We start from the raw sequence: 8,424 nt of genomic DNA on the forward strand, positions 1-8,424 counted from the left end.
CCCTCTGTTGATTCTCCTACACCTAATTCACTCTCACATTTTTTCTTCAGTCATTTTTATTTACTTCTTCCAGACAATATTACTTTGGCAACATGTGAGAAGAGGGAAAATATATGTTTTTCAAAAGTACGGTACATTTGTACAAAAAAAAAAAATAAGGATTTTATATCTAGACAGGTAAAAAATAAATGTTTCCATGGAGCAAGAAAACTGGAAGTTTTTCTAATAATATTTCAAGGAGACCCTATTTTCTTAAAACTACAAAAGAAAAAAAAAAAAAAAAAGTAGAAGTTAAAACTGCCAGAAATTAAGAGAACCACTTTCTGCAGAAATCCATGGAGAAAACTTGTAGCTGGTTTTTGGGTCAACTTAACTTTGTTCTCTGTTCTTTAGTTAGAATGAATTTCTCTTCACTGGTTACACTTACAGATAAAGAATAAGTTAGATATGTTTCTCCCCGCCCCCACAGCATCATCTTTTCTGCAATTTTTAGCCTGCTCCCCAGAATCTGGTCTAATCACTTGCCCTATTGTGACAGTCCTGGGGGGAAAAGGGTGTACAAGGTGACTGCCTTTTGCTTTGGATGGCAGAGGGGACAAATCCTTCCTTTCCCTTTGCCAACAGAAATGGGGAATGGGCTCGTGACCTAGAGATACTTTCTTCCAGGAGATAAAATCTTGATCCAGTAGTACAAGGATGAAAGAAATAGTTGGATATAATACATTACACTGCATGTCAATGAGATAGCTTTTCTTAATAGACAAATCCATACTTCCTGTTTCCAAGGGTCTCATATTCTTTCTATTCCAGTTGATTCCTGAGCCTAGTCTCCTAACCTGCTGTTGATTCTATCAGTATGTTTCCAATTCCTTTATTTTTGCTTATTAACTAAAGTTGATTTGTTTCTGCAGTCAAGAAACTTATTTAGGATCTTTCCATTTCTGTCTTCTTGATAAATACTTTGTTTGCTTTTCACTTGAGCCAGTACCCTGGAGTCCTCAGGCAATGATAGATAATGTACAATTCCCTGCAAAGGAGGGCAGTCCCTTCTGCTGAATCTCACCAGGAAGTCCCTATTTCATTCTCCAGTTGGAAGCCTATGTAAAAATGGGTTCCAATATTACTTGAAACTCATGCCTAAAAATTTCTTCACAAGCCACCTCTCAATGAATCAGAAATATTCCACTCCATTAACTGCTTACTGGTAATTGTGAGTGTTTGAGGAATGGACCATAACTCTCAAGGTTAAAGAAAGGCACATTTAAATGTCTCTCTGACCACAAAATAAAGAATGCTGATGACACTTTACTGCATGACTCCATAATCCTGGGGCTCAAGGACAACTTGATTCTTTTATTATTAAGATCAGTGCTCAGAAATTGAAATTCTGCCTTTTAATTTCACAATCTTCCATTCAGCATCGCCCTGCATATAATGAACATTGATACTGGAATTTTTCCATGAGCTACAAATTTCTATATCTCTGCTTACAATATTTCATCTGAAAACAAAGTGATTTTTATCATGAGATTAATTTTTATGTTATTATGGCAGAGGCAATTCAAATTAGTGGTTAAGAGTACAGACTGTAGCCAGATCAATAGAGAATTATTTAAACTACAGCTTGAAGGACAGGTAGAATTTGAATGAGGATATAAAACAAAGGGAGTAAAGGAGGAAATTGTGCTTTCCAAGTAGAGAAAACAACATGATTTTTGCAAAGCTTAGAGCAAAAAAGCTTAAAGGGAAAAAAAATAATAGCAGGTGTCACCAAGTGCTTAATGTGTGCCCAGCTCTGTTCTACATGCTTTACATACATTAATCCCTGTTACTGTCACAACTCTATGCAATAGGAGTTATTATTATCCCTGTCTTACAGATGAGGGAACTGAGACACAGAGAGTTCAAGTAACTCGCCAAAAGTCACACAGTCAAAGTTGGAAAAAACAAGATTCCTAGACAGGCAGCCAGGCTTCACAGTCTGTACTCTTAAATCTACCCTATCCTATAGGACCAATCCAATTGGCACTAAAGCGTAGGATGTGTGAAGGCAAATGATAAGGAATTGGGTTGAAAAGGATAGTTGGGGTTGAATTGTAAACAACCTTAAATATTTTGAATAATGGTCATGAATAATATTCTGAAGTCATAAGAGGGCCACTAAGGTTTCTGAGTAAGGGAAGGTATGATTAGAGTCATGCTGAAGAAGAATTTGGCAGTGGCTTTGAAAATAAACTGAAGAGAGACTAGGCATTTGAATATAAATCAGGATGCTATTATCATAGCTAAGACAAGGGCTGAGATAGTTTGAATTACACAAATTCTTGGAATTGAGAAAATCAGATTAGGGTCACAAACACTTGCAGAGGTTCTCCAATGCTGCAGGTGCTGAACATATAAAGATGAGTTTTGCCTGTATGGCTTCATATCCCCCATAACAACCTGTACATGATAGGCCCTCAATCCAACATTTGTTGAATGAATGAACGGATGTGCACATAATGGGAGCAAATTTAGAGAGCAAAATCAAGTGTTTTCAAATACAGAGGCAATGAAAAGGAGGAATTTTATATGATATTAATTCCTGATACTCCTTGGTTCATTTCCTACTAATTGGGCTAAGAGTGCAACATACAACTACACTTTGATATTTCTGATGGAAAAAGTAACTTAACATGCATATTTAATTAAATCCTATATGAATCCTGAATTCCAGAAAAAAAAAAACCCTGTAGTTGAAGAGATTTTATAATCTACTGTGGTGGTAAAACACTTGAATTTAAAGTGAATATATATTGAACATCTTGTACATCTCAAAACTCAGTGCCATTATTTTGCCAATATTCTTTAATATTTAAGAGTTAATTTCCTAATAATTGCATATACTCATACCTAATTTAAAAACACAAATAGTGCCTCCAAGCTTCCAAATCCCACAGCACTTGAAAATTTAAACAGAATTACAAATAGAATTAAGCAGTGTTTACCTGTTCCTACTCAATATCTGTCCATTATTCCCCATATTTCGTGATAAGAATTTGTTTTTCAAAATCTTGCCATATACCTCCCTGCTTATTCTGTAATAGTCAGGTTATTGCTGTCTCCAGTGAATGATCTGAAATACTAAAAACAACCTATTGCATAGTACTTATGATTAAGGAGTGAAAAGTACTCTATTTGTTATTTAATTCTTTTTTTCTTTATAATAAGAGAATAAGATAAAATGAGAAGATATAATACTTAATAGACTTGCGGCTTTTAAAATTCAGAGTCAGGGAGAGCTCAAAAGTACAATTTTTTCCTAGAAAAATAAATCAAGAACCGAATTTTATCATACGTAGAATCACAAGGATGGATGTTCTCTCATGGCCCGTTGTGCTCATTTGAAATATAGATTCCAAATGTGCCAAATTATTTCATGATTTTTCTGTATTCTAATTCAGCACGGCAAATATTTTCTCAACATCATAAATGTAAAAAAAAAAAATAATTTAACCTGTAAAGTTTGATGCCACGCAATGTTTACGAAGTATCTATTACATGCTAGACAAAGATTTGTTTCTCCTTGAACATATCTTTTCTTGGTTAGCTTTATCTGCTACACAATCTTCTGTAAAACCAGCATATATTCAGTCTCCCTTACTGTGGCTCCAGATACAGATTTCTGTGAAACATGAATCCGATGGATTGGAAATTTGAGACAGAGCAAAGTAAAGTTCTTCTAGGCTCACTGCCTAATTCCAATTGAGCCCTCCTTGATTTAGTTTAGATACTGGGCATGTGGCCCAGGACTTAATTTCATGGTTATAATAAATCATATGCACCATCAGCAGTGTCTTCTTCAATCAAGATTTACACACTTATATGGAGTCTAACAAGTAAGCCACAATGGGAGGAAATATACAGAAGCTCTAAACTGTGCTGAAATTATTTCCTAACTAAAGATTGAAAAGCTTATTAAAATCCCTTGATTGTTTTCTTTTTAGCAAATAAATGTGAATACAGTGGGAGAGTATTTGTGTACATTACTAACTTCCTCATTCTTAAAATGGGTAGAGAAATTTATAACAGTAAAGAGAAAGGAGAAAGCAAAATAATTAAAGTTTAAAAATTAATCAGGGAATTTGAGATCACACAAATCTATTTAAAGGATAAAGAGGTGATTTATTAACTTTTAAATATATGAAAAATGTGAAGAACATATTTGTCAACTTTCCATGTTTAGCAGTTCTAATTAAAATAGATTTAAATTAAGAAAGTTAACACAAGAAAAACATTTTGATTCTAAAGAAGTACTAGATTCTATTAATAAGCAGGTTCCTGAATGGGTCACTTTCCTTTCCTTAAAGAAATCCTAAAATTTATATGGAAACAGAAAGCAAACTCGCTCAAGAAGAACTAAGCTTGAGGCAACACACTACCTGCTGTCAAAACATACTACAAAGCCATAGTAATCAAAGTAGCATGGAACTGGCACAAAAACAGACATGGATGAATGGAACAGAATACAGAGCCCAGAAATAAATCCAAGCATTTACAGTCAATTGATTTTTGACAAAGGGGCCAAGAATATATAATAGGGAAAGGATAGTTTCTTCAATAAATGGTGCTGGGAAAAGCGAGTATCCACATGCAGAAGAATACTAATCTATATCATACACAAAACTCAACACAACCTGAAACTGTAAAACTTCTAGAGGAAAATATAGGTAAATAGCTTCCTGGTAGTGATCTGGGCAATAATTTTTTGGATGTAACCCCAAAAGCACAGGCAAAAAAAGCAAAAACAGACAAATGGGATTGCATCAAACTAAAAAGCTTCTGCATAGCAAAGGAAACATAGAGTGAAAAAATAACCTAAATAATGTGAGAAAATATTTGCAAACCATACATCTGATCCAAAGAACTCAATAGCCAGAAAATAAATAGCCCAATTTTAAAATGGGCAAGGAAAAAAAAAAAAAGTCATAGAACCCAAATAGACATTTCTCAAAAGAAGACATAGAAATGGCAGACAGATATATGAAAAAATGCTCAACATTACTATTCATCAGGAAAATGCAAATCAAAACCATGATGAGATATCACCTCATACCTGTTAGAAAGGCTAATATCAAAAAGAAAAAAGATGTGTTGTCATCAATGTGGAGAAAAGTGAGTCCTTATATACTTTGTGTCCTGTAAAGCTTTCAATAGATGTGTTCAGTAAATACTTAAATTGAATTAATTTTTTTTAGTTTTGAGGAGAAATTTCTAGATTAGCCTTTATAATTGGTTTTAAATTAATCTATGTATTTAACAAGAATGGCATTTTCCTGCTGTTAGTAATGAGGCAATTTTAAGAGCTATCTTTTTCTAGAAAGAAAATCTTTAGGCTTAAGATAAAACTGGCCACAACTGAACTGAATAGGTATGATACTATTACAGCTCCTTTGAAAGTTAACAAAAGGATTCGGATTTTAAATAGCACCAATTAAATGATGTTTATACTTTTTGGCTAAAGAAATTATTGCTAATGTTACTTAAGTGATTTTTGATACAGATTAAAAAAAAAAACCTGACTTGAACTTGTTAAAAGAACAGGGAAATTGAACATAAAGAGGCACAGCCATTACAGAAAACAGTATGGAAGTTCCTAAATAAATTAAAAATAGAATTACCATATGACCCAGAAATCCCACTACTCCAACTACTGGGTATATATCCAAAGGAAATGAAATCAGCATGTCAAAGCAGTATTTGCACTACACGTTCATTGTAGCATTATTCAAAACAGCCAAGATACAGAATCAACCTAAAGGTCCACTAGTGGATGAATGAATAAAGAAAATCTGGTGTGTGTATATACCTATATGTATGTGACATTTATATTATTATATTATATTGTATTGTATTATATTATATTATATTATATTATATTATATTATATTATATTATATTATATTATATTATATTATATTATATTATATTATATTATATTAAACGGAATATTATTTAACCTTAAAAAAAAAGGAAATCCTGTCATTTGTGACAACATGGATGGACGTGGAGAACATTATGCTAAGTGAGATAAGCCAGGCACAAAAAGACAAATACTGTATCATCTCACTTATCAGTAGAATCTAATAAAGTCAAACTCAGAGAAGCAGGGAGTAGAACAGAGGTTTACCAGAGGCTGTGGGGTGGGCAGGGGGAAGGGTAGATGTCGGTCAAAGGGTACAGTTTCAGTTAGGAGGAACAAGTTGTAGTGACCTACTACACAGCATGGTGACTATAGTTAATAATAATATATTGTATATTTAAAAATTGCTTAAAAATAGATTTTAAAGGTTTTCTCCACAAATTAATTAATTCAGAAATAAAAATTTAAGAAAAAAAAAACCAAAATTGGCAAAAAAGAAGTTTTAAAAAATGGAAACAATGAGATAAGTGCTTTACTAGGAGCCTCTGGGCAAGTTCTTCCTTGATGTTCTCCCCAGAGTATCTGGTAATCACTCTCTCCCTCTTACTGGATCTTGGAAGCTATTGTCACAGATGTAAAACTTGGTAGCCAGCAATCTGAGGATGAAGGTGGGTAGAGCCAGCAGGATCCAAGGGGTAAAGCTGGAGCTAATAAATGGTCGATCCAACCTCTAGATGTCTAATTATGAGCCAATCAATCTCCCTATTCTTTTAAAAATAAATTTGAGTCAGCTTTTCTATTATTTGTATCAAAAATCACTTTAACATTATTAATAATTTCCTTAACCAAAAAATATAAACATCACTTAATTGGTGCTATTTAAAATCTGAATCCTTTTGTTAAATTTCAAAGGAGCTATAATACTATAGTACATATATTTAGTTCAGTTGTGACCAGTTTTATATTAAGCCTAAAGATTTTCTTTCTAAAAGATAGTTCTCAAAATTGCCTCATTACTAACAGCAGGAACTCTAATCTTGTTAAATATATAGATAAATTCAAAACCAATTATAAGGTCTGATCTAGAAATCTCTCCTCAAAACTAAGGAATTTAATTCAATTTAAATATTTATTGAACATATCTATTAAAAGCTTTACAGAACACAATATTGTTTTTAATGTTGCTCTCTTTAAGGATTTACTGTTTATTAGAAGAAGTAAGATCTGTAAAAATTTTGTGCCAATCGTGTGCTAAATATGAGAGAAATACAGAGTTCTAGGGGGGTCCAGAGAAAAGAGAAATCATTCTCATTTGGGGGAGTAGGAAGAAGAAAATCAAGGCAGACTTCCCAGAGCAGGTGACATTTGAGCTAGGCCAGAGGTAACCTATAGGTAGAAAGAAGACAGAAAGGCATCACAGCACAGGCAAAGGGATAGCACGTAGGACAAAGAGGTAGGGAAGCACATGTTGTGTTTGAGCGAGGACTGAGTCCGACTGGGGTACAGTGCATATGAAAAGGAATAGTGGGAGATGGCCTAGAAAGGAAGGCTAGTGTCACATTATAAAGGATATCGGGTACCATGCTTCAGGGTAGGAAATTCCTTACATATGAGATGGAAAACCAATGAAGGTTTCCAAGCAGTCCGTGCTATGACCTAATATATACCACTGGTGTTTTGGGTGGGATGATTCTTTGTTGTGGAAGCTGTCCTGTGCATGGTGTGGAGATTTAGCAGCACCCTTGGCCTCTCTCCACTAGATACTGATAACACCCCTGGCTTCGGCCTGAGTTATGACAGCAAAAAACACTTACAGACATTGCCAAATGTCCTGGAGAGCAAAACTGCCCTGGGCTGAGAAGCACTAATGTAAGAGGAGCTTAAGGAGAGATTCCTGTGGTGAGACCACAAGCACCAGTGACTGTATAGCAGGCATCCAGTGAGTCCAGCTGAACTAAAATGAACTGATGGGAATGGGGACAGTCAGAGATAGGGTGGGGGCAATAACTCAAGTGGGTGGTAATGAGAACCTTGTCTAAGGCAGTAGCAGTGGAAATGGGAAAGACAACAAGGATCAAAATAGTGTTAGCTATATGATTATTTTCTGAAATATTCCAAACTTATTTGATCACAAAAATCTACATAATACTAATCAATATCCAATGGAACACACTTTAGAAAACGCTGTTACACCATTAAAGTTTAAATTTAAAATTAATCACTTTCGATTGCAATCTATTTTAAAAAATAAAACGTCACTTTATGACAGTCAACACAAACTTCTTTAATAACTTAAGACCTAAGAGTAATGTGTTTTTGTTGGTCTTACTATTGCTAATTAGTTTTACCAATGGCTATACAAAAAATATTTTTTTGTTTCTAACCAATACAAAAAAGATACTCTGCCTGGTTTATATGTGATATAATAACTCAAGTGCATGGACTCTTGTGAAGGAGTTCACAACTGGGATCAGGAAAAAAGTAAAATAGTATCAGAGAAAAAAGATTCCAATTCAACATAA

The sequence above is a fragment of the Galeopterus variegatus genome, unplaced genomic scaffold (assembly GCF_000696425.1).
Source record: "Galeopterus variegatus unplaced genomic scaffold, G_variegatus-3.0.2 Scaffold222, whole genome shotgun sequence".
NCBI classification, from domain to species: domain Eukaryota; kingdom Metazoa; phylum Chordata; class Mammalia; order Dermoptera; family Cynocephalidae; genus Galeopterus; species Galeopterus variegatus.